Source organism: Rhagoletis pomonella, unplaced genomic scaffold (genome assembly GCF_013731165.1).
Source record: "Rhagoletis pomonella isolate Grant_MI unplaced genomic scaffold, Rhpom_1.0 Rhpom_scaffold_00008, whole genome shotgun sequence".
Lineage (NCBI taxonomy): Eukaryota > Metazoa > Arthropoda > Insecta > Diptera > Tephritidae > Rhagoletis > Rhagoletis pomonella.
Window position 1 is genome coordinate 13,702,103 of NW_023458562.1, and position 24,735 is coordinate 13,726,837.

The following is a 24,735-nucleotide window of genomic DNA, read 5'->3' on the forward strand; positions in this document are numbered from 1 at the left end:
TTAAAAAAATAATAATAATGATAATAGTGGGTACACAGTGCAAAGTGTAAAGAAAATAGGGGGGCAAAAATCTAGTAAAACTTTTATGATAATCAAAGAAAACGATAACAATGTATGTAGTAATCCATGGTACCAAATACAAAACAAAAATATGTTGCTTGAAATTTTCTTAGCCTTAGATTGCGTTGCAATTGAACTGCTTACGTCAAAAAAATTAAAGCTTACGGCGGTAAGTACCACTGATAAGCTTATTTACAATCAGAATTTAGACCAGCGTGGGCAATAAAGCTTTGCTAAAAACGTGTCTAATACAATATGACTATCATAAATTTATGCCATAAATGTGCATACATACATATGAACATATTCGCACATACATATGTATATATATGGCATAAAAATAAATATTGAGGAAAAGTGGTATTAGTGCAAAGCATGCGGAAAGCTTGTGCAAGCACTCCAACGTTTACCCTCCAAATACTCGTAAATACCCAACCGAAGATTTCCAATGTTTGCTAAGTGAAAAAAAAACTAAAGTATTTATGATGGCGTTTTACCAAACCCAACATTTATAGTTAGTGGCTATTGTATAGCTTTTTATAGCAGTCATTTTTGTTTGCTTTTTGCCCTTTTGCCAAGCCGCTACTCTGCTCCGTTTAGAAAGCGTAATGCACCGAAACTATTTATGAGCGCGGTTTGTGTGGGTGCGAATTTACGAGTAAATGGAAAGTGGTTGAAAAGAATGCACTCAAGTAATTATAATTTTAATCGTGGTCTGTGTCCCACAATAAATTGTTTACATATTAATTATTTTAAACTATTTTTATGCAATTTTAAGTGGACAATTAAAATGCAGGGCAAATTGCATATCCATTATCGTTAAGTAAAATAAATAAAAATCACTTTTCTTGGTAATATTTACTCAGTTGCGGGAATAATTTTAAACTATTTTTATTTAATTCTCTGTGAACAAATTATTTAGTTTTTTTATTTTAATCTTACAGGGCAATTCTGGCAACTGTCTTTCAACTCACCACAGTCATTTGAAAGACGAAAGTCTTTGGTAAGAAAATTTTCAATTCTGGAAACTATCTTGAAAGCTCTTCTCTGTCCTTGGAAAGACTTATGGACAGATCTGCTAACGAGGAGGTCTTAGCGTTATTCTGTCTGGCGTTTACCAATAAGTTCTCTAAAAAATTAATTAAATACCTTTTTAAAAAATTGCAAGAATATTAAATTTCCAAACATTAAACGTTGAACAAAAAAAGAAAAACAATAAGTTTCAAAACTTAAATGAAATAGAAAAACAAAATTGTTAAAAAAAATAAAGCGTATACAAAATTCTATCAAAAACTAAAAGTAATATAAGTTCCTAAAAGTTTCAATCTTCTTTTTCAAACTTTAAAATAAAAAATTTACCATAAAATTAATTCTCCAAACATTAAACTTTGAAACAAAGAAACAAAAAAAATTTTAAAATTAAATCAAATTGAAAAAAATTATTTTCTTTTTAAAAAAATATAAAGCATATAAAATATTTAACTAAACAGAAAAAAATAAAATATGTAGGTTCCTAAAAATTCTATTTAAATAAACAGTAAACAGTTTTAAAACAGTAAAATCTAAAATTAAAAGAAAGTTAAATAAAAAATAAATTAAAAGATATGTTTCTAAAAATCGGATAAAATAAGCAAAATCTTTTTCTTTTTATAACAACCGAAAGCTCAAAAAAATTAAATAAAGGAAAAGAAATATTAAAGAAAAAAAGTAGTTTCTGAAAATTAAATTAAATTTAAAAAATATTTTTCAATTTAAAACAAAATAAATCTAAAAATTAGATATAGGAAACTTAAATTAAAAAAAAACTAATTCAAAAAGGAAAAAATACAAAATAAATCTCCAAAAATCTAATGAAACTAAAGAAATATCTTTTTAAAGCAATAAATCCTAAAAATTAATAAAAGAAAAAATCGACTGCCCGAGCCTTAGATCTTTGGAAGGGCACGTGAGTGCTTTGCTCACTTGGCCATTGCGGCTGTGTGAGCTAAATGATATAAATTTTGGAGCATGATCAAGTGCTTTCTGTCAAAAGAGCTTTTTGCCACCAAAGTTGCCAAGGGAGCTTTTTTGGTAAGACTATCGTGCCTAAATAGACATCTCTCTCTTCTTAAAAAAAAAAATATATTTTTCTTCCTAAAACAATTACATCTAAAAACTAATATGAAAAAATTAAACATTAAAAATAAATATATTTCTAAAAATTAAAGAAATTTAAAAAATATGACGGAACTTGGTTGGGAAGTTTTGACCGCATAGCCCCTACCTTGCACCGCTTTACCTTTATTTGCTTCTGTCTCTGCAAAACTCTTTTGATGAAAAACAATTTACCGACCGAAGCTTTACACCGATATATGTAATTATGAAACAACCTTAGGTTAGCAAAAAATTATAGATATTAATGGTCATTGTGTACTTGATTAAAATTGACTTTCAATAAAGAAAATCTTTTTAAAAACTTTATCCAAAAATCCACGGAGTTTTTCACGCAGACCATTATTTAATGAATTTTTTTTTAATCGAAATTACTTCCGTTTATTAATTTTCAATACCTTTTTCTCAACTGTAATGTTTACTCAACCCACTTCTTCAAATAACAAAAACAGCAGACTGCCATTGTTGGCTACTTTATTCATTATAAGCTTATGTTTCATTTGCCTACTTAAAGTCAAAACAAATTTGTTGAAACAATTAAGTGTGCTTTCTTATTTGAATAGCGCAATTAACGAAATAAATCTGGATTAACTGTGGACAAGTGGCAAAACTGTTTCGCAGCTTTTGCAGTTTAATAACCTGCTTTTATTGTGTAGGTGTACATATGTACATATGTATGTATATGATATTAAATTCTGCTATTTATATATGTATTAATTTTTACGCGCAACTGTTTACACTTTTTGTAAACAACTTAATGAACTAAAAACAAATAAATTGTAAAGAATTTTAACAAAAGTGCCGAAATTAATGTATGAAACTCAGATGTGGCGTTGGAATGGATAGTTTATACTGTTATATTATTTTATGTATAGGTACTGATTTCGACGACCACAGTCGCGTGTGGTTAAAGTTGCATAATATCACAGGGTAGAACTTAGCAACGATCTCTTGAGCGAGCTACAAAAAAAAATAAAAAATCTACTCAATCAGCGCTTGCTCCTCGGCAAGCCTCCGAGTGCATATTTGTCGTCCAAAAGCTACTTATAAAACCCATTTGCTGTTCGGGGACGGCATAAAACTCAACCAAAATTTGGGCCATAATATTTTTTGTTTTAACTGTTATCTTTTATTAAGACACAACTACGCTGAGAATTTTAATAAAAATTTTATTATCAAGTATACAAATTTATATTATATTCTTATACGAGTACTTGCGGCATGAGAAATCGCGAAATCACAATTTTTCATGTAAATATAAAACAGGAAATCAAAATTAGATTTTCTGATAAAAATTTGTATGATTCAGCGATACAGATATGGTTTTTTTATGGCATTAATAACGTAATAAACAATCACGGATATTACTAAAGCTCTACAGCTTTTTTTCTAAGAATAAGCATACAAATTATGCATTTATGATTGTTATTCACAAATGTATTTGAATATAATTTGGCAACAAAGATTGGCACGATAAGCGAAATTGACACTTTCATAGGTTGCTATAAATCTTCATGAATAGTTATCACCGGGAAGGTATCTACTATGTACATTAGACCGTATCACCTTACAAGCAAATAAAAAAAATCACTAAACCCCTAAGTGTAAAGTATTTTTGCAATGAAATTTCGAAAAAAAAAATATCTTTTGCCGACCTAGGGGTTGCCTTTTTAAATTTTTTGGTGACACCAATTTAACATTTTTTTTAAATAGGTTTGCTTGATAATATTTGGTGAGCTTTAGTAATATTAGGTTGCGACACTAGTGTGATATGAACGGCAAATGCCGATGTATATATTTCGATTAGAATAGAAATATGTATATGCAGTATTGAAAAATTTAGCTATCGAAAGTTATCTAGACATCCAAATTTATCGAGTCATCGAATGTTATAGTTATCGCAATTTTTATTGAGTTATCATTATGTATCGAGCTCTTTCAACTTATTGAGCTATAGAAGTTTATTGATTTATCGGAAATTGTTGGTAGTTATCGAAATTTGTTTATCGAATCGAAATTTTTGGAAATTTCGAAGTATATCGAGTTATCGAAATTTCTAGGGTTATATAAGTTTATCGAGTTATCACTATTTATCGGAGTGTATCGAGTATCCAAAATTTATAGAGTTATCCAAAGTTTGGACGTTATCGAGATTATTGAGTGATGGAAATCCACAGTTATCGAAATTTATGGATAAATCGATATTTTGGCGCTAATAAAATACATAAAATAAAACAAAAATTATATAAAAAAATTTAGTCACGTTTTACTTAGTTCCAGAGCAGGAGATTTTTCGGCAAGTAATTTGGTACCTTATAAGTTAATCGACGTGCTAAGTTCGAAAATAAATCCAGTGCTATTAAAAAAAAAACTAGAAATTCGATCGAATTTCTACAGTAATGTAAAACGGCGACCCCTACAGGCCAAAATGTAGCCTCTTTTATCGCTGCGAGCTCTCCTCAGAAGACACTGCAGTGGTCTGGCAACCTAAACAGAAGTCTAATGAGAGGTCCCTCGGTTGTATTCCACTTCCTGCGAACGAATCGTCCTCCCAGTCCTTTCTCGAAATGATACGAGTGGAGAACCTGTTCGCGAGCACCAGAGACGGTGTTTCGTAGTCTGGGGACTTAAAAGTAATGAGATAATTGGCTAGAATGTTGACGTAGCCGAATCTGTTGTCTTTCAAATGAGTTTTACGGAGTTGCAGCTTGCCTAAAGCTCCCCAAAAAGCTCTACGGGTAGAAAGTTTAGGGGAGTTTTAGAGCGTGAGTGACAACGCTCCACTACTATGACCAAAACGGATGTGTCTACTCCTGTCAATTTGTCTACTTCTAATTTACTTCAATCAATTTCAATAATGTCATTTTAATTTAAAGACCCCCGTCTATATTAGAGCAACAAAGGCCAAATAAACAATTTTTAGAATTTTTGTCTGTCTGTTTGTTTGTACGCGCATCACTCGAAAACTAATGCATGGAATTGAATGCAGTTTTCACCAGTGTATTTCTAGAGGTCTAACTTAAAATATAGAAATAAAAAAATGGGAGAGTTGCCACCTGTTTGAAAATTGCAGTTTAAGTAAATTGATAAGATAACTTAAATATTTCAATATGGCTGTCAAAAAACGAGGTTTAAGAAGGCTTACAGACGAAAATATTTTCGGGAAGGTTGCCACCAATTTGGAAATTTTAAGTTAATTTAATTGATAAGATAAGTTGCATGTTGCAATATGGGTATCAAACTAAAAAGGTTTAGGAAAGTTTACTGCCGAAAATATTTTTAGGAGGGTTGTCAACTGTTTGAAAAACTTTCTTTAAATAAATTTATAAAATTAATGAAATATTACAATATGATTATCATACAACCCAAAAGCAGTGAAGCTGGCCATGTATTTGCGAGTTATATAATAAATATATGTAGTAAGAAAATAAATATTTTACTATTAGTTATTGACCATAAACAAAACCACAGCTAAGCATTGAGGGAATTTTTAGTGCGTAAATTTTATATGTAATACTTCATTTTCATCTTTTTGCATTTTTCCACTTGAAAGTAACGCATAAAACACTCTCTTGTCCATGTGGCATAATACGAATAGACCACGACCAAAGCTAAAACTGCTTGGCGCCGGCGAATGTGGAAATGCGGTTCAAAGCACCCAGAGGAAGCACAATACAACAAAATGAATGTGCATACATATGCGTGTGAGAGAAAACCAACGGCTGACATAAGCGAAAAATTAAAATAAAAACAATAATAAAACAGAAGTAGTATGTAATAACACCAACACATAAGAGATTAAGTCGGTTAGCTGATGGTGCGACAATAGCGGCAGCTATGCATAAAAACTGCAAACAAAAACGCGATAGCGAATGGGAATTCAAATTGAAATGGAAACGCGAGCTGAGCTGCAAGCAAACTCACTATTATTATTATTATTATTGCTATTAAATATTGATATTGTAATTATGCGGATATTAAATCGGTGTTTAACGCACTAACGTAACGCCTTCAGACCTTTCATCGTTTACTAAGTGCGAAATGGTTATTTGAGATCAAATGCAGATGAAGCGCAGCCACAGCCACAACCACACCAGCAGCAAGGCATAAGGTGTTCAAAGAAGTTCAACGACGTTTAACCGCTACCTTGTCGTTATCCGCTCGCATGCGCGTGAGAGCGTGTGAGTGTACATACTTTCGCTGGAGGGAAAACCCCAGCCAAAAACTAACCAGTCGAATAGTAACTAGATGCTTACCAGCCAAAAAGCAGCGAAATATGGCACTTTTACAAAACTGTTTTTTAAATCCTATATATCGCTAGCTTATAGTGAAAAGTTGATAACTGCGCTTTTTTCTAAAAAATTATATTTGGATGCAAGGCGCAAGAACAATTAAAAATGCATCGTTTTCTAAAAGATCAAACTACCTACATAATTTATTTCTAACCATTTGCAAATAATTAGCTAAGTACAAAATACTCGCAAAAAATATGATAATTAAGTCCGAAAAAATGCAAAAACCTTTTATTAGAAACCTGGCTATATCTGAGATGTCGAAGTTAGAATTATTCGAAACTATAGAAAAAGGAATGCAGCCAGAAAAATGTTAGCTAAAATTATTTCGCTCAACACAGGATTTGGTAACTTTATCCAAATAATGTATTTAACTAAAACCAAGTCATGTGTTGTGAGAAATATATTTAGCTAACTTTTTTCTGGTTATAGTAGTAATGGTTCTTTGGTCTATAGAACCGAACCAGCTCGGCACTAGTGTGTTTCCCTACCAGATTGCGTATTAAAGTATATACAGATGTACATACATCTATATTCCTGGGTGTGTGCATTAATTAAAAACCACAACTTTGCCGGCTTAATGTGAAAGAAATTTAAATCAAAATGAAAGTATTGAAACTTATTTCCCTTCGACCAATTCGCGGTTGAGACAAAATACAAAAATTCAATGGACAAATTAGTAAAAGTCATCTATTAAGAAATGTATTATATGTGATCTACAAATATACATAAAGTTGTAATTTGCCATTTCTTTATCGAACTTTTACTTTCTCAGCTATAAACTTTTGTAGAGGGTTTCAAAGAATCTGGTATTTTTTAGTTATTTTAGTTGATTTCTAATACCTCGCTTGCCCTTGAAGAAAGAGGAGTAAAATTTACATACAATTTTTTGAAGGTAAACGGTCAGTGAATATCCATACCAGGGTTCTTGCGAATATTATTCCCAAATAAAAGTCCTTTCCGGATAATAAACAAACGGCTTATCCAAATTAAACAAGTTTGGTATCAAATGAAAGAGGACTTAAATAGCTTTGAAACTGAAATGAAAAAAATGTTAATTAATCACCATAGAACAAACCTCGTGTCAGGTATATGCCTTTTTTAGTATAGAATTATAGACAAATATAAATAGAGGTCTGAGCTGCATTTTTGTATGGCGCCGCCCAGCCGCTGAGCCGCTTGCCGCTTGCAGCTCATTGCGTGGCCTCGACCTTAGAGTGACTCCTAGGTTGAACTCCCGGCAACACTTTCATCCAAGCCAAGCAACAACAGCTTGCAATGTAAAATTCTGATAGTACACTTAGAAACCAGACAGAACACAAACGTATTTTGAGCTAGTAATCTGCGAGTTCTCCGACTCTATCCCAAAGAAAGTCTGCTTTGGAAAGAAATTTCAGGTCAAAATTACAGACGGAGATGTCCGGTCAAATAGTTTCCCTGAACCAGATCCAAGATATGTACACTCCTACACAGACGGTTCAAAGATGGAGGATAGAACAGGAGCGGGTATCTTCGGACCTGGAACCTAACATTCTATTGCATCAACAAACATCAAGTTGCTAAGTGGCTACCTAACCGACCATAATCAACCGCGCTCTCCACAGAGCCGGATTGCCGTCTTTGCCTTGAGGACGAGGAGACGTCGGAGCACATTATGTGTTATTATCCAGAATTAGCCAGACCAAGAATGCAATACTCCAGGTTAAGAATTCGTCTACCAAGAAACGTTTAGCTTTCGTAAGGGAGGCTAGTAACATCTTGGGCTGTCAAGGTTAGGAAACGTCATAGGGATACAAAAGATCTTCTAGATGCCGTTTCCCTTGTTTCTGTTTACCCAAAAAAAATCAACATTACATTAACCGTTTTCGATAATTATATTTGATCGGAAAGCTGGTACCTCGAGGGTGGATGCTGAAGAAATGTTCATATGAGCGTTGAAGTCGGTACCTTTTTTTTAAGAAATAAATTGATAGATTTTTGGTCATACCTAACCCTCGTATCTTTTTCGGACAAAAAACTTTACACAAATTTTGCTTCGAAAAGATTCCATTTCGAGGTAACTAGTATCTCCATTTAAAAAAAAAACGTAAGTGCGCCTAGGCCACACTGGAGAAGTGAAACTTACGTCACATATCTAGTTTGTCTTATAACCAATATTTATCCATATGTACATATACATTTGCTTAAGGTTATAATTTATATTTTTTCTATCTAGATCCTTACCATTTTAGTTCTAATTACATTTATGTTATTCTGTTTTCCTTTATCTACATCTATCTTTATACTCTATTAAATTAAACTGTTTTAGTTTGCCTTGGTCTTCATCTGTGGTTTTATCTTTTCGACGACGTGATAAGATGCTATGTGATTTGATGTCAGGTAATGCGATACAATGATAAAAATATCGGTAACATAGTAAAATATTGCTAATATTTATTAGTGTTTTTACCTTTATGTATATCATGTTCATCATCTACATATTCCCCTTTGCGCTTATATGAGTAAAGTGTGTAAATTTACCTTGATCTTCATTTTTGCATTTATCTTAATGCATCTTTGATTTTGTGGTTATTTTTACCCTTGCCTTTATCCTTTTCTTTTTCTATTTACGTGCTCACCTCTACTTTCAGTAGCAGTACTTATCTAAGTCTTATTCCTTAACCTTTTATTAGAACGTTTTTCTTATATTAATACCATTTGCATAAATTTAAGAAGCACTTGATTCCGTCCCAACCATTTCCGTTGCACTATTTCAGTGTGCGATTTCCGTTGAATTTGCCAATTTACTCCCAACCAACCAACCACCGTTAAAGAAGTTTCACTTCAAAAATAAACATTTTGCACAGTACGAGTATTAGTAATTTTTTGAAAGAGTTCTTGATGAAACTTTGTATAAAAATTAAAAAACAATTCAACAAAGTTGCACAACAACAATTATCTAGTTTAGAGGATCTTTTGGTTCCTAGTGTGACGCATTTTTTTTTTCGTTCACTCCAATGAATCTATCGATATGTTTAAAGTTTGTTCTTTAACATACCACATTTTTTAAATCGTTTCATTTTTTTTCTCTCAGTAAAGCGTTTTTGTGAAGCTCGAAAAATTACAACTACAAAATCTGAGCATGTAGAAATCGCTACGCAAAATTTCCTACTTAAAAACTATGACTCCAATAACAAGTAACAACGAAAAATTTTAGCAAGATCACGTGGTCCACTCAAATGTCACCCAACCGGGATACCACTACCATCACCACTAAGTTTCTATTAAAACTCCATTGTGAATAAATATTCCCTTTCGGCATTTTCTTCTGCTAGATACTTAACATCTCACATTATCAGCTATGCAAATTTTACGTGTCGCAACAACACTTATGGTTATTATTTTTATTTGGCTTACAATTGTTAGTTCATTTAACAGCATTAATGAGACAGTCAACAAGTTGTTTGTGTCAATTTGTTGATTTTTAGTCATATGGGGTTTTTATTATTTTTAATTGTATTTAAAGGGTTTTTCAGTAGGGACTTTGCTTATTCAATCTTCAATAAGAGGCAAAATATTTAAAATATCGACAGCAGAAATGTTTAAAACTCAGTTAAGATTTTTGGAGCTTGAAAGGGCTGTATAAAATTTAAAAGGGCCAAAAAAAGAGCTAGGGGCTAAAAGCAAGTTTCTGCGGCAACTAAAAAAAAAACTAGAGTTAAATCTAGCGCCAAAAGCACCAACATGGAAACACTGGTAGTTAATTTGAATATTATTAAACTTTGCCCGCTTGTGTACATACGCACTTCATATCGATTAAACGCCATATATCACAAGCAAAACAACCAAAACAGTTGAGAGATGAACATTAAGGGTTCGATAACACTTAAGAATGAAATTGTAAAGGCCCTATTGAAAACCCCTTTATTATTCTCTTCTAAATAATATAGTATAATACATTTTTTATTTGCTCTACTTAATGAAATATTTTTTTTTTTAACAATTGTACGTCTCTAGTTTCTAATGAGTTGCAGTTGCTTAACGAGTTTATTTAGAAAAACCTGCCCAAGAAATTAAAAAATTAAAACTTAAAGCTACGAGTATTTGAACAAATTAAAGATTGGAGTTGAAGTATCTTCAAAAGAAAGAAAAGAAGCAAGCTTAAAAGATTTGATACAAAAAAGGAAAAAAACGAAAAAAAAAGATATGAATATTAGACCGTACCACGATGTATGGGACAAAAAAAGTTAAATTTGTCCCTAACGATTTTTTTTATATGGAGGTGTATTTCTGGAGTTGAAAAGGTTACCCCGCTGAATCGGCTTTTCTATAAATTTTTCATTTGATATACATTTCTATAAATGGTACACCATTGTATAGGTATTTATTGATATAGACAAATGTATACATAAATGATCAGAATGAAAAGAGCACTCGATTAAGCCATGTCTGGCTGTCCGTCCATCCGACCGTCCGTCCGTGTACACGATAACTCGAGCGAAAATTTAGATATCTCAACGAAATTTGGTATGTAGGTTGCCCTTTACCCAAGGTACGTTGGTATTGAAATCGGGCAGTAACCACGCCCAGTTTCCATATAACGATATTTTCGAAAAATTCAAAAATTACCATATTTCAGTAAATATTCAATCCAAATTGTTGAATAAGTATGTGAAGTAGAATTATTGTAAAAAAATACCTAATATTATTAAAAAATTTTTGGAAAATGGGCGTGACTCCGCACACTTATGATGAAATTCTGTATCTCAGTAGCTGCTTCACCAATCCTTACCAAACTCGGTCCGAACCTTGCTTAGGATCCAACTAAGAAATCGGTTGAAAATCTTTGAAAACGGGCTATAACCACGCCCACCTCCCATATAACGGTAATTCATAGAAACATGAAAACTGCGACAAATCAGATAATGCACTCCGAATCGATGATTGCAATAAGCACTTAGCAGAAAATATGATTATTATAAATTTTTGGATAATGGGCGGGGCGCCGCCCACTAATGACCACAAATGTGTGTCTCGGTAGCCGATTTATAAAATTCAACCAAAATTGGTGCACCTTAAAACCTTGGTAAGTAAAAGCAACTTGTTGAAAATTATTAAAATCAGCTAAAATTACACCCATTTACCCACCCAATACGAAAACTCCGATATTTCAAAAACTGAGGGCACTTATTTACGCCAAGTTAATACCAATCTCTTAACAATAAATAAGACTTTTACAAAGGATTTCTATCAAACTTGATTCAATGATTTCATTAAGTCAGCATATTATCTAAAACGTTTAAAATCGGGAAAAACACCCCGACTTATCATGGAAAGGTAGTTGAGAGAAAGATGAAATGACGCTATTTGAAACCTGCGCCGGGCCGATAAAATTCGGTTTCGCCTGAACGTATACATCTTTACTTGTTAAGCTTCTCTTACTATTAATTACAGTGTACCGTTTTCAGAAAAAATTTTAACTTTTTAGTTTGGCATGATAGGATAATGTTTTCTGGAAAACGTGTGTAGGCTTTACAATGGTGTACCTTTTTTAGAAATCGATTCCAAAAAGGAAGTTATAGAAAAAACCTGATTTAGCTTAAAATGATAATTTGTACACTCCTAACATACTCTCATAGTATGTAAATACTTGTTGAAAATAGTCTGGAGCAAATTGAACTTTTTTTGTGATACAGTCTAATGAATAGCATGTGTCGTAGAATGTTTTGAAGTAAAGCCTCATTGCGCTTGTTTGTAAATACAAACATCGATGAAACTAAAAAGCGAAAGGATCGTTGGGCTCTAATTCCCAACTTCAATGAAACAAAAAGGCAACAGAAGAAAGAATAGGATGGCGGGGGTTGTTGAGCGCAATTAAGACTAAGATTAAGACTAAAATTGCGATTACGATTATCTTATTACATTAAACGAGCAATTCTTGTATATATATATATATATCCATAGGGTTCTCGGAAGCGGCTCTAACGATTTTGACGAAATTTTGTACACAGATAATGTTTTGGATTTTAAGATTATCTGTATAGGCATAATCTCCGAGAAGACTCGTATAAGGTTGCCACCTATTCGAAATTAGTGACAATTAATTAAAAAATCATAATATAGGTATCAAATGGAAGGTATTTTAAAGATCCCTAATTCAAAAATATTTTTAAGAGGGTTGCCACCTATTTTGAATCGCAAGTTTATTTAAAATTTTGTTTAGAAAAAAAGGTAAAATATTACTATTCATGGGTACCAAGAGAAGTTTCTTAAACAATGCTTTCCCTATATACAAAATGTTATCCCTTAGGATGATAGTGTAAGGTTGCGATCAAGGTTGCCACGCTTCTATGTAATACAAATTTGTATTTTGTTAATTTCAATCAGCATTTTTTGTAAGTATACACAGTACATGTACGCTTATGACTTGTACTATGGATTCCAACGTATTTCGGAATGGGGTTGCCACCTAAATTTTAGAGTAAGAAATTTACTTACTAGATATCGAAATCCATTTTTTTCAATTCCAAAATATTTTTTTAAAGCTATCTAAATCTTGAAAACTTTAAAAAGTATATGCACTCCGGGCAATACTCGGTCAACCTGGTACTTAAGATTAATATACTAATTAAGAATAAGATTAAGATTAAGAAGGTTAAAATTAAAATTAAAATTCAAATTCAAATTCAAGTTACAGCTACAAATACAATTACAATTACAATGAAAATTAAAATTAGAGCTAAAATTAAGATCAAGATTAATATAAAGATTAAGATTAAGATCAAGATTAAGAGGAAGCAAATATTAAAATTAAAATTAAAGTTAAAGTTAAGGTTAAGATTAAGATTAAGATTAAGATTAAAATTAGGATTTATATTATGATCAAGATTAAGGTGAAACAAAAATCTAAGTTAAGATTAAGATTGGAATTTAAATTTTGATTATAAGGATTATCTAATATTAAGACTAAGATTGAGATTAAAATTTTGACCAAGAAGAAGTTTAGGATTAAGACCAAGATTAAGGTTAATGTTAAGGTTAAGATTGACCTTAAGATCAGGATAAAGACAAGGTTTAATATTAAGATCAACTTTTATTACAATGCAGAAAAATTCTCATATATACATATATGCTGATCTAATGGATAATAGGTAAAAGATTCACTTCAGTCACGCGTGGGATCGACATTCACCTCTTTTGATTAAAAGACGATCTCTTTCGCCCAGAGCTGAAATAAAAATATTGAATGCACAGACGTATCGTCGCCTCAGAAAACGGATGTCGAATGTGCAAAATCACGATTTTGGGATTTTGATGCAGATTTACTAACTTGGACATGCTCTTTTGATTTCTTCAATCCATTTTTTTATATCTCCCTTAGTTTTTGAGATATATCGAGTGCATTTTGTCGTATGTTGCGTAATATCAACATCTGGGTGTGCTTTTTGTTGTATGTGTTGAAAATATGTCACATACAACAAACGCCCATACAAATCTACTTTTTTTTTTGTCAGAAAACCTTTGTGGTATGTGTCACGAAATACCGAACTTACGACAATTGTATGCAGGAAAACTGTAAACAATTGTTGCATGTGTGCATAGCTTAAGCACTGCAATGCATGAAATTTCTTCAGTCAGCTGGTTATCGTTGTGAGAGCAAGATGGGAGATTCATCGCCTGCGCCAAGTTTAGACGTAACCTTGAAAGGGTAAATACTATAAAAACTTTTGTTTTGTTTATAAAAACTGTTTTCTAATATAATTTTTGAACACTTTAGTGTTATGGATGAAATATTGAATGACTCTGAAGAGGAGAACGTGGAGCCCGGCGAACTTAAAAAAATTTTACGAAAGTGCCAAGGACATTCTGGACATGAATGATAGAGATAGATCACCCAGAAATAAAAAAAATTATCTTATGGAGTGACTCTTGTATTCCTCAAACCCGAAATCAAATAACATCTACTGCAATATTGTTCTTTTTGAATAAATCTTCCATTACCAGTATTACACAAAAATTTTCAGAACCTGGGCATTCTTGTATTCAGGAAGTTGACTGTGTGCATAGCACTATAGATAAAACCTTGAGAAAGATAAAAATTCCTTGCCCAATAGCATTAGTACAAATTTTAAAAAATTTAAAATATCCCAAAACCCATTTGAAAATTCTTCAAATGGCTCCTGACGATTTCACAAACTATTCACAAAAAGCTGGACTTTTGACCTTGTGCCTTTTTCGAAAGTAAAATATTTAGAGTACAACAAAAATAATTTATGGAATATTGGATATAAAGCGAGTCACGAGGAAATTGATATTAATTCTCCATGTATTAAAAAACATTCCCGTGGGCGTTTCGTAAACGTAACCCCAAACAATTTATTTCAGCAAACACTGCTTGTTTTATGTAAGCCGAAATTGGACAGAAATAGAATTAAAGACCTAACTGAAATGGTACCTTACCTCGAATGTGAGACTGACAAACAATTTTTTAAAGCAATATTATCACATATTTAAATAAAATATGTATGCATATAGATACATTTAAATTTAAATAGTTTTAAGATGTAAAAATGAAAAAAGAGAACTGAATTAATTTTTTGTTTTTGTTATAAATTGTAAACTTTACAGAATATGATAAATGTACAAAACTGTTTTGAAAGAACTTTTTTAGTTTTTTGTGTTTATTTTTAATAAATATTTATATTTCATTGAAAATTTTGCGTTTTATTCAAATATTACTGTTGGCACTAAAATCAATTAGTGTAAAATATTTGCGGGGTTCTTAAGGTACTATAAAAGCCATTTTATGAATTTTCGAACCGTTAAAAAACAGTTGGTTGTGGTTTCAAGTCATCTAAACATTTATTTAACCTTTGTGACACGTTGTGAATATAACAAATGTTTTGGCATTTGTCGTATGTCCTATGGACAAAACAGAATTGTGAGCAAACGTAACATACGACAAATGTATGCAGAATTGAAGGTCCATATTCTCAATAAGTTTTGAAAATATTAAATTCGAAAACATTCAATGTTAAAAAATCATAATATGAATTAGGCCTGATCCAAAAATTACAATAATCTACCGTGTAGCTTCGAAATAATTTCAGTTTAAAGTTTAAAGTCGATTTTCTCAAAACCGTGATTTGTAACATTCGACATCCGTTTTCTGAGACGACGGTATGCAACAAAAGATGCACAACACTTTTGCGTATTACTTGAATCTCCTCATTCTCATGTGTGCAATTCTCAAAGAGTATAAACAAATTTTTTGTAGGGACAAAACTTGAAAACCAAGTACATATGTATGTGTGTATATCTACTAGCTGCTAATTAGCTAATACTTCAATTCAGCGTAAAATTAATTGTTATTTACTAAGAACTCACCGTTTCTATCTCAATCGATATCAATTTTATCCACTTTTGCGCGCTTCTTTCCAAACAATTTTTATCTACTGCGTCTGCTTCACTGCTTGCGTTCTAGTTAATATAGTCCACGCGCGAAGTTTGCACTGCAAATAAAATTTTTGAGCAATTGAATATTTGTGAATTATGTTGTAGAACAGGAATTGTTTAACTAAATATCTACGAACCGCAAACGGTATATATATATATATTTTTTTTTTGACATAGAAACCAAAAAAAACGTCCATATGAGTTATACATACAAAAAAAAAATAATGTCAGCATGTATAGCAACATCAACACAGATCATAACACTTATGAATACAAATCAAGAAAAAAAACAAGAAAAACCTACGAACCCACAAATACCAGATATAATTAGCGGAAGTTAAGACGATTGCTTGGAGAATGTGTGAAATGAATTTGATGAGAAAAAATAACAACTTTCGAATATATGAAAAAACGTACACTGCCGGAAAAAAGTATTGGCACAGCAAATTTTTCGCAATATATGCAACCATTTTTTTTTTCGCCAATTTTTTATAGAAATATGGTTTATTATACAACAAAAAACATTAAAACATAATTCCCAAACTTTGTGCAAAACTCACAAAAACTCAGCTAATTTAAACCTTTTAATCAGATTTTTTTTTTAGTATATAGATTTGTAGCCCAATTAATTTAATTATAATAAAGTATAAGTTTTAAGTAACTGGGAATTATCGTTGATTTTTGGCAATTTTTTTCACGCAGTTTCTTCCATACAAAAAAATTTTTTCGAAAATACTTTATATGCAAAAATGCAAAACACCTTCACCAAAAAAAATTCTCAAAATTCAATGCGATGGGCTGCAAAGCTGCATACCCGAAAAAATTCTAAAAATCTAATTAAAAAGTTGAAATTTGCATGAAAATTTACTGAATTTTAGTTTAGGAATTTTATTTTTATGTTTTTTGTTGTAGAATGAACCATATTCTTATAAAAAATTGGCGTAAAAATATTAGAAAAGAAGTGTATGCATATATTGTGAAAAATTTGTTGTGCCAATACTTTTTGCCGGCAGTGTACATACCTACATAGCTACATAAATACATACATACATATCAAGTGCAAAAATTAATGACAAATGTGTGAGCTAAAGATTAAGGAATCACTCAACAAAAAAATTGACGAAAATTATTAAATGAACAACACACGCGAATTTTTAACAGTGCGATAAATAAGAAAATATCACAAATCAACTACAAAATAATTAAGTCTTAAATAATATGTTTATCAGGAGTTAAATAATTTTTTAACTAACTATCTACAAGTACTTATACAGCCCGTATTACCGCTACTTTCAGAGGACAGTTGATTCGGATGTTGAAGCTTTCGAGGAAACATTAACCGAAGAGTATTTAAGCAAGGATCTAATCTTATTATCCTTGCCTAAAGTGGAAAAGAAAGGAAAGTGTTGAATCAAGTTCCACCGTATCTCATGATTGCTTTCGCTCCGTTGCTAGCCGAGGCACCAAATAAACTTTCGTTTTGCTGGCGATGTGTTTTCCGCAAAGTTGTTCTTATACAAAAAAGGCCCGAAAACTGTTTCCATTTCTGATAATTTTCGCATCCTTAAATGTCATCAAAAATCGTAGCTATTTCTTATTCAAGCTTATGCTTGCTATAAGAAGATATCAGGTTCAATTATTGTTGGAGGCAACGAATGAATATGTATTTCATAATACTGTACCAATACTTCTGATATGATTTCCTGTGTTTTTTTCAAAAACTCTGAAAAAACACCTGGGAAGTGCAAAGCGAAAACGCATTTAAGAAAAAAATTTAATCAGAAAAATATCAAAAAAGCACACGGAAGTGTATCCGTTAAAGAAGCATTTTTTATACTTTATACGTCCATCCAGTTCCGGTTGTTCACTAGAATCAATAAACCGATGAAACATCAGAATTTTATCCGCAGCTCTTTCCATTTTCGAACACATCTACAAATATGTACATATTTTGTTAGCTGAGAAAAATTTCTAAGTGGTGTGCCTTGAAGTATGCAACATATTGTTTTGTAGTAAGAGATTTTCACTTTTGTATACTCTTTCATTCGATCACATGGATATTTCAAAACTAAATACATACATATATATATATATGAAATTCTCAAACGGAGTAACTATTAAATTATTGTTATAATTATTGGAAAAAAATGTTCAGAGCTAGTAAAGTAGGGAGTAAAGAACGTAAACCTTTTTCTATATTTCTGTTTTCTTAATATATCTCTTCGCGTTAACCTCAGAAGGTACCCAGGTTCTCGCTTCGAGTTCAAGCTGCTTGTGTTTTGGCCCTTTTCGCTTCAAATTCCGGGGCTTCCTTCACCGATGTATGGCGCTCTAAGGCCCCTTACGTGCCACGTATATTGATGTCGAAGTCCGGTATGATTTGCTTTGCTTCTGTACTTTCTCGAAGTACTCTTTTGAGATCTGTTCCTCCTTGATCGGCGAGGTAAGAATTCGTAAAGCTTTATAAAAAATTCTGACGTCAAAGATAAACACTAAAGACACAGTTTTATGATATTTGGCCTATGATTTCGCGTGTACGGTGTAATCTATTCCGACGCTTAATATATTTTCTCATCAATCACAGGATAGGTTGACCTGAAAAAAGTTTATCTTCTTAGAGCCTAGACTGGCTTTCCCTTTGAGATAATCACTTTTGGTGTTGGAAAGATTTCCTTAACTGGGCTGGGTCTTACAAAATCCTACCTGCCCTATTTTCTCCGAAGCTAAAATTGCTGTAACAAAGGTAAGACTGGCTGTAGCATGCTACCGGAAAGATTCTCTCGAAAGAAGTTATCTCTTTTACTTCCCAGAAAGGCCTTTAGCACTCAATACCTTGGCCTGGGGCACTGATCTCGGTGCTGGATAAATATTCCTGACAATGATTTCTATCACAAGGATAAGCTCTGACAAGCGACTGCGATATATTGGTAAACTGTCAGGGCGCTACTAGAATTATAGATAAGACTCAACCCTACAATTTTATATAAGGGACTGTCTGGGAAATCTGATTAGTAATTCGACAGTTCAATACACGAAAGCTGTACAGAATCAGTGGACAGTAGCTGCTTACAGCGATACTTTCCCTTGTCGGCTGGTAGACGGAAAAATTTGCGAATTGATATCACTTCAACGGAAATTATGAATAGAAGGAGCCTCTATTACGGTATCATAAAAGGCCCATGGCGGCCTAAGCAAGCCTTTTTCCAACTTTGGATGGCGCTGCCATCCATATTTAGCCTAACATATTTAGCAAAAAAAGATCATGATATATGTAGATAGTTTTGCTAATATCAGGGTTCCTGATATCGAGAATTCACTGCAGCGTAACATTCATGGCAAAAGCACTGCACTGCCGAGGTCATTAAAATATTCGGAGGCATTTATGCGCAGTACGAACAAATCTGATAAGCAATTGAGCCAGAAATACCAAATTACGCATTACTAGACAAATTTAAGGAAGTGCAAAGAATTGCGACGCAATCATATTACTTGCAGAAACTGAAGGCATTGCGTGCAAAGCAGAAGTTATGATAATATGAAAACAATATGTCGTAATAAAACGAAAGGAAATGAAAATAGACAACAGCCGTCAAATGGCGTTCGCGTGCCACAGGACGTATGAGTGACGTGGAAAATTGCAACAAAAGCAAATCAATGGACATGGCCAGCCAAACAACGTGGGTGGTGCTGCACATATCTACATACATAAATAAATGGTAATGGCTGGCAAGCGCGCAGACGTGAGTGGGTGACTGAAGGAGTGTTTGGTTGCCCTGGCGCTTTGTTTGGTGTATATGTGTGTGTGTGTGTGTCTGTGACAAGCTGGCTGGCTGACTGACACATGTGAAAGCAGTGGAAAAATTATGATTGCTTAAAAGTGTTTTTATATGCGCTAGGTTATATACATACATACATACAAATTAATTAAAATAATTTGTTTTATGTACATATAAATACATAAATATAATGAGTGATATTAATCGTATGTATCTTCATAAATGTTGCTTGGTGCGCTTTGGCGGACACCTGACAGGCATGCAAATTATCATTCTCATTTAACAATTAGGCATAAATTGATTTTCACTAACATTTTTTTTTTTCTTAAGTGGACTCGCTGGCACTTTTTTCACTGACGTTCAAATCGAAGCGATAAAATATATATACATATGTTTGTGTGTAAAGCAGTATGGCAATCACAGCAAGTTCACCAGTTTAAGCTTTAATTTTTATATTTTTTTTAGCGAAAATTTAGTTAGTGTGTTGCCTGTTTATTTCGTTTTTCGCTATGTTTCGCTTATTGATTTCCGTTTCGTATTGCTTTTTCTTTTCACTTTAACGCTCTTTTCTTGACTTTCAGACACAGCAAGCAGAAAAAATTTAGACAAGCTTCGCGGCGCACTGCTGAGAGGTAACTGAAATTTTGTTAGACGAAAATGTGGTTAGGCGAAAAAGCGTTTGGCTGACGCAAAGGCGCAACGTAATACAGAATGAATTGAAGTAGCGCGCATACAGTGAGACACAGGCACACACACACACACACACACACACACACGCACACAATGTACATACATACAAATGTATGTATATAAAAAAAGTCTATTGAAAAGTTTCGCATACACTTGGCAAGCAACGACTTATCAAAGGAAAAGTAATATATTGGCGCTCTTTGCCCGTGTGCCGGTGTGTGCGTTTAAGTTTTTGTGTATGTAGTTGTAGCAGACGGCGCGCCGCATGCATCGGTAGTGGTTTTGCCAATGGCTAAAATCATGCTTGTATGCAGCGAATATTGGTAATACCTGGACGACACGGGTATAGTAAAAACAACAACGACAACAAAAATAAAACAAAAGTTTTGCGATAACAAAAGTGCGCGTCGCGACGCTAACGATCAACAACAAAAACAACAGCAAAAGCTACTGTTGTAAGCGCATGATAAAAGAGACGAAAACCGCAACAACAACAGCAGCAAAAACAAGTAGCAAGCAGCAATAACAACAAGCAACAAAATTAACGAACAATAACTTTGACTAGCTGGCATTGGCAACGGCTCTCGAACGATACGGCGCTGTGCGATAACGATATGTACGAGTACCAATAATGCCAAATATTATTATACAGTTACTCAAACAAGTGATCATGTGTTGATTATTATTATAATTTTTTTTTTGTAATTTTTTTTTGTTATTTTTCTATAAAAGTATTGTTCAGGCTTTAACCAAAGCCATTTAAATCAAAATGTCTGACTTTATATAAAATTTAGGAAAATTCAACAAGTTTTCAAAAAAACTTCAAACTTATTAAACTGAATCTCTAGAAAATTTTTAGGTAGTTTTATAGCCCGTACAATTTTAGTTTAATGAAGTGCAAGTTTTAAGCGACTAAAAATCGCGCTCATCTTTAATAATTTTTTTATTGCTGTCGGAACATTCGCAACAAAATTTCGAAAAATCAATGCATATTTTTTTAAATTGCATTTGATATACATATGAATGTATATACAGTTGAAACTTTGATTTTTAATGTTTTGGTTAAAGCTTGTACAATATTTAAAAAACAAAAAACAAAAATCAAAAAACAAATTTAAAAACCCGTATTTACTTCCTCCCAAAACTCGTATGGCCTCATTCATAAAAAATATATTAGAATTAAAAAGCTTTATGAGGTAAGACTTTCAAATATTTGTGGGTGTAGTTAATATATTTTCGTAGGTACTCAAAATTAGGTAAAGTATCGATTTTCCCATGAGAGCTTAAATCAGTATTTACCTTTTTTTATCAATTTAACTGAATTCAACTTTTCAAATAGTTTTCAAACAGGTGGCAATTCTATAATTTTTTTTATTCTATATTTTAAGTTAGATCCCTAGCAATAAATCGGTGAAAACTGCATTCGATTACATACGTTAGTTTTCGAGTGATGAGCAAAAATTTTTAAAAAATTTTGATTTTGCTTCTGCTGCTCTTCCATATTAATTTTTCTTTAATATCTATAATATACAGGCATCTGCCTATTACAATTTTATTATATGACATATAGATAACAAAAAAAAAATACTTATAAGCCTTGTGAATATTTAAAAAAAAATCAGCACGTGGTCACTTGTTTAAGTCACTGTATTTATGTGATAGGAAAGGCGAAGAGGTGGTAGAATTCCCAAAATTCGCATACAATTTTTGTTTTTTATATTCAAAGGTTAAAAGGATTACAAATGTTTCTAAAGTCCAATCGATATCTTAGAATAAGCAAAAGAAATGTAATGCAATTCGAGTGAAATACTTTAATTTTCGCTCACAAAGTCTTTAGCTTTAGCTTTCCTTTCCCCTACCCGTTCATTGCCTTTCAACCAGCCCCACAGAAACAAATTTCCCATTATGGATTTGAACATTTATCCTCCAATTGTATTACAAAATAAGACAAAATTAATATTTCCATTAAAGTTAGTTTTTACGTGGCGGGATTTCAAAGCCAGAAGCTGGTTAGCGAACGCATCAGACTTTAGCGAACTCTTAAATCGAATACTTCGGATAGCGCCACTAGAAAGTAAGTGCGGCGCTTACTAGCTTCCCAGTAGCACTTAGGATCATCGTTCGATTGATCGGAGAACTCTTCATTGCATGTTTTCGATTACCCGAAATACTCAGATTGCGAATAGTGGTGCCGTCACTCAGGCACTTTCTCATTAGGGTTTTCAACGTCCGTCCGTTTGGAAAGGTACGTGCCAGTGTTAGGAGCTTTTGACTGAGAACTATATACCTTAATAATAATAATAATAATAGTTTGGCGCTTGCACAATATGTTAGTGTTTGGTTTAGCTTCTCCTCCAATATGGGGTATATGCCTTTATGTTGTCAAATAAAGGGAAGGGACCTACAGTTATGGAGCGACTCCAAACGGCGATTGTATTTTTACCCAGCTAATCAAAGGAGTCCGCAAGATGCACAATTAGGACTCTCTATGCGCTGCGCTAATCCACCTAGGGAGGCTCCGAAGAGACTTCAAAAGGAGCATATCCGCCGGAGGAAAGTGCTTCCAGCTAACCAACGGATTCAGCAAGATGCACAATTAGGACTTCCTGTGCGGTGCGCTAATCTTCCTAGGGAGGCTCTGAAAACCGTCCCAAAGGAGCATATCAGTCTATGGTATTAACAATCTTACGGACTAGATTACAAAAAGCCTTAAAACAAGATAACAAAAAACACCTTGACTCTCTTTTCACTCCATATTCGGAGCGCTTCGAAAACGCTCCTTTAAGATGTTGCTGAGGGAATCCTTTTCCACTCCATGTGCGGATCGCTCAGCATTTGGCCAGCTGTGTATTAGAAGCTGTTTTTCATGGCCAAAACACACTCCGCGGTTTGCAATTGCCTGCCGATGAGCGACCGCTATTAGAAAAACTTGTATCTTTTTTTCTGATGTTGGTCGGAAATTGGCCTCGAACTACTATCTTAGAGTAGCCAAAAATGATACGATTCAAGCTGAGAGATATTTATGTACTCTTGACTTTCAAACCCTTAATTGTTCCATTAGGATGTAAAAGGAGTACTCCTGGATTTGACGCCTTGGGAGACATAAGTACAAAATTTTCAAATCTCGCTTATGTCTCCTTAATAAAATTACAAGGAGTGCTCCTTTATTACTCAATTTTTAGGTCTTCCCCAAAAAATATTTAGGTTAGAGAACGATTATCTTAAATAGATAGAATAATTGAAAATCCTTCGAGTTTTTGTGGGTAGGTATATGTAGGTCTTCGCTTTGGATAGATACCTTTTGACGTTTAGAAAAAGCCATTGCCTTTGGAGCAGAGCGTACGAAATACTGGTTATTGGCGCTATGAGCCCACAACTAATATTTGCTCTTTCGCCGCAAAATCCGGATTTTAGTATACATAAATACATATGTAAGTATGTACCCCGCAGCGTCTAGAATTTCATTGAATTTGTGAATTTTTTTTCACACTCACGAACAGCGCAGAATTTCTTAAAAAATAATTAAGGTGACAAATGTCACGAGAAATGTGGCTTGAAATCTTCGATTAACTGTATTTTTTCTACTTCGGTGATTGACATTCTTCAGAATACTTTGCTCCGTATTATTCTACTGTTAGACTAGTGTATTTGAGCATCAAGTGCCGGGTGAGGCCGATGAATTGCGAAAAAAAATTGTCATATCACTGTAAGTGTGGCCGCTGCTTCGACTGGTCTATAGTTAAAGTGACAGTTATATAGGAAGACATCAGCAACGACAAGAGGCTACTAAGATGAATGTTTGCATCCACAAAAAATTTCATTAACAGCAACAGCTTGCGGGAATGCGAAGAAAAAATCAACCAATATCTATAAAAAAAAACCAAACCTACAGTGTGACAAAAAAAAAAGAAAACAAAACAAAGAGACTCACAGAAAGAAAGATGGCATAGCGGCATTGAATAAAAATTGCGCTGCAAAATTATTAACAACAATGTATAAATGAAGCAGGAAAAGAAATATGCAATAAAATTTGTGATAATTTGAAAAATTGAATTGTGTTAGCTGTAAATTTTTATGGAGAGTATTGAAGTAAGTGAGAAGAAAAATACACGATAACATGATATGTGTCTTTATAATCAAAAAACTTATAGCACTTTTTGTATACGCTTGGAAGGAAAGATTAATCCAAATGCCAAAATTTTTACTATTCATAAAGCCAGGCCCTCAATTAAAAAACAATCTGACAATCAACGGATAAAAAATTTAGATTAGAAGTGTTGTTCCCATCCATAAGAGATTGGAGGAGATACCGAGTTGCGGATATAGAGGCT

At 32.9% G+C, this 24,735-nt stretch overlaps 1 protein-coding gene across 4 annotated transcripts in view; it reads right to left on the reverse strand.

Moving 5' to 3' along the window:
* Positions 1-24,735, reverse strand: part of LOC118744221 (general transcriptional corepressor trfA) — a 59,804-nt gene that overhangs the window by 26,041 nt on the left and 9,028 nt on the right. For 3 of the 4 annotated variants that reach the window (XM_036477090.1, XM_036477089.1, XM_036477091.1), the window contains exon 2: positions 15,870-15,994. The gene's annotated coding sequence lies outside the window, so the exon portion shown is untranslated. Of the gene's footprint in view, positions 1-15,869; positions 15,995-20,026; positions 20,362-24,735 lie in introns of those variants that run through there. The other variant, XM_036477088.1, reaches the window with a different exon arrangement.